This window comes from Mytilus californianus, unplaced genomic scaffold (genome assembly GCF_021869535.1).
Source record: "Mytilus californianus isolate M0D057914Y unplaced genomic scaffold, xbMytCali1.0.p SCAF_4, whole genome shotgun sequence".
In the NCBI taxonomy this organism is placed as follows: Eukaryota; Metazoa; Mollusca; class Bivalvia; order Mytilida; family Mytilidae; genus Mytilus; species Mytilus californianus.
The window spans coordinates 32,329,064-32,333,028 of NW_026262690.1; positions in this window are offsets into that span (position 1 = coordinate 32,329,064).

Genomic DNA, 3,965 nt, shown 5'->3' on the forward strand with positions numbered 1-3,965 from the left:
CCAGATGGTGTTTGAAAATAAATGAAATAGAATATTAACCTTATCTAATACATGAAACATCAACTACATCACTACTACATGTATATTTAGTTTCTGGAATGCAAATATTTCAAGACAAGTAATAATAATTCTTGACACTGACATATTAAAATTTTCAGACTCACTGAACATTAACCAAATAAACTATTCGTACTTTGAAATATAAGGGAGGTTTTCACATTAAATATAAATAAGAAAATGTGGTATGAGTGCCAATGAGACAACTTTCCATCCAAGTCACAATGTATAAAAAGTTATTAATTATAGGTCAAAGTACGGCCTTCAACACGGAGCCTGGGCTCACACCGAACAGCAAGCTATAAAGGGCCCCAAAATGACTAGTGTAAAACAATTCAAACAGGAAAACCAACGGTCTAATCTATATAGAAAAGAGAAACGAGAAACACCTATGAACCACACCAAAAAACGACAACCACTGAATAACAGGTTCCTGACTACATGATTCAACCAGAATAAGATTCTATTCCTTTTCGTATGCAGTGCATTCCATTAAAAAATGAAACTCAACTTCAACCTGCATATGTTTACACTGCCCACAATTTTTTTTTTATCTTTGTAGATTCTTTTATATCGAACTTTCTCAATAGCTAACTGATGAGCACTGATTCTACACTGTAAATAAAAGTATTAAGAATCTGATCACTTCATGAACGCCCTTTTGTAACACTTCTGGAACGCGTAACAGTGTTCTAAATATTAACATTGGTGTTCCAATTTTTAACATCATGTTTGCATCTTTCGAACACTATGTGTGTACTTCTTGAACATAAAGTGTGTACTTCTGAACGCCTAGTGTTTGATTCTGGAACATGTCCTTGTGAGCAAAATTGTATGCCGTACGCGTTCCAAGCATTGTAACACTTCTGCAACGCTCTGACTGTGTTCCAGAAATATGTGTTAATATCCTTAACGCATAGTGTGTACTACTGGAACACATTTTTACATGTTCCAGAAAAAAGTGTCCCATCCTCTGAAACATTTTTTTGTGGTCGAGTAAAAATAATACTTGATTAATTAAAACAAATCTAAAAAACAAAAACAAAAATACTAAGAGGCAAAATTCAAAAAAGGACAAACAATGAGAAACATTTCAAAATTACAAGTTAGACAAGTTAGAAATGCAAAAGTTTCGTCACATTAAAAATGATAGTTATTCAAGAAAGTCTACTGGTATAAGAAACAATAATAATCATTTCTTCTGTCAATACGTGTATTTAATCAACACAGTTCAACTCATCTTTTGCCGCCTCTGGAGTCAAGCACTGCCTTGAATTTCTTTACAAAAACCTTTTACTTCATGGAGGACTCAGATGTACCTGGCTCAGTCATCACTCATATTTTCCATAATCCACTGCCTGCATATCACTTCAGATAATCAATATCCAACAAACAATACCCTGTAGATTGCTTATTATTGAGTCGGTGCTGATGTAACACTGCTGTAGGAATTTAACATGATTTTAGTCGCCTAAGACTGTTTTTGAGCTTCCATTTTGAAAATCACAGGGTGAGGTGGCTTTTAACTACTCTTTGACCTTACCATCAACCGTAAGTTCTGAAATGTAAAATAAACGGTGTATGAGTTAATAATGTATTTATCATGTCGATATTGCTAATGAATTATAAATTCTAATTTCTTTTTTTTTTGGCAATTCCATTTAAGTCGTCATTATTATTAGAGGAGATTATTTTTTGAATCAGTGCAATATTTCAGAAGTTGTTACAGATGCGTTTTTACTGTTTAGATGTTAAAGGGTGGTCTATTTTCAAGTAAGAAGCTCTCCGATTCTACAATGTATGGCTTTAAAAAAAGTCTTTAGACAACTTTAAATATGCCTGCAGACATCTCAAGAATCTTATGATTTGAAAGCCCAGGATGTATAAGAACCGGAAAACGTTGAAGAGCTATAAACCACAAAGGACCTAAAATAATAGCCAAATCTATCTAAGGCCAACTTTGCCTGAGGGAGTTGAAACCTTAGTTTCTGTATAATTTCAAAACTTAAAAACATGCAATTTTAAATAGTTTGTTATAAATCATGTCAGTACCGAAGTACTAACTACTGAGCTGATGATACCCTCGGAGACTAATAGTCCACCAGCAGAGGTATTGACACAGTGCTGTAAAAAACTGAACACAACACGTTATAAATTTCATGCGTCCAAAGCGCTTTTCTGGATTTACCTTTATCAGGAACGCTCAAAGCCGAATATTTGAATGCTAAGGATGTATAAGGACCGAAAACGTGGAATAGCTATAAACCAAAAAGGGACCTAAAAAATAGCCAAATCCAGCTAAGGCCAACTTTGGCTGAGGGAGTTGAAACCTTAGTTTCTGTATAATTTCAAAGTTTATTAAACGGGCAGTTTGTGTGAGTAATCGTCTAACTGTTGCTTTCTATTCACACTATAAGCTTTGTGTGTTTTGTTTTTTAAATTTAAATGTATCCCATTTAGCAGTTGTGAACGTGCATATACCAATTGTGAAAGACACAAAAAAATAGGATCATTTTCGTGTATTCTCACAAAGAACCTTCTTATTTCGTTGATATGAATTGTGGCATAACAGCACGTTTCAAAAGACAGATATTCTTAACTTCCATTTACTTCGATGTGTCTTGTCAGAGCAGGACATTTTTCATTGAAATCCTTAGACATGAAATGGTTAAGTTCATAATTTGTTATTAATATTGCAATACATACCTATATAACCAAGTTGAGGTGATAATATTTTTCAGTGACGCTTCTTCTTCATGTTCTATTCAAAACAAGCGCTCAAAACCAACTTCCGGTAAAGTAATACGTCACGTCACATTATTGACGAGGACATTTTTGGAATACTTGGCGTTCAGAGAAAAGCGTCAGTTGTAACGCGTTGTGTTCGAGACCAGAACGCTTTCACAATATCAACGATTGCATTAGTATTAACATATTTACATTGGTTAAAAAATAAATCCAAAGAACTAAAGTCGTTCAGAAAAGGATATATTTAAAATTTCAAACATTTCCAGGTTTCCAAATATGCCCCCGAGACATGATTCAAGGTTAATTTTTCTGAACTATAATTAGCTTATGTTGATGCAGCTGAAAGATATTTGTCGTCAATTTATGATAATAGACATCATTATTCATCGTCTGGTTGAGTCTTACGCTATGAAACATTAGTGAATTCCCCGTTACAGAATAAGAACACTCAAGTGTTCAAATTCAGAACACTGTTCTTGAACATGTGTGTTAAAAGACTGAACACAATGTGTTATATATTCTTATGATGACGTCAAATGTGGAACACTGGTGTTATAAACCGAAAATATTGTGTTAAAAATTGGAACGCATCCGGACGCGTCAGGCGTCCGCAATATTTGCAATGTAAATTGCGTTAAGCTTTTTCAATACTGAAATTTATTAACTTGACATTAATATGCTTCCCTTTTTGAAGATGCTTTTAAATTCAAAATAAGTACGCAATTTTCCTTTTTTAACATTTGCATTATCGTCTATAATATTTTTCCAGTAAACCCTATATCTAATTATCAAAATATTTTTAACCTTTTTAATGTCAAAACTTTTCATATTAACATCAATACATCTTAAAATATATACAATACAAGAGGCTGTCGAGTGACAGCAAACCGGATTTTCCTCCAGAGGTCGAACCCTGAACAGTTGAGCAAGTATTGACACAACATTTAAGCTTAAAACAGCTCTGAATTTGGATTGTGATTGAATATTTATAATAGATGATTATCTAATTAATATGAAAATGATATTTGCAAATCTGAACCCCAAACAGGATCATGTAAAAATTAAACATTAACACACACAACAAAAATATAAAGATATTTTGATGTTATCATTACTGGTTCATGGAATAAGTTTGAGTTATTTCCCTTTGAACAGAAATA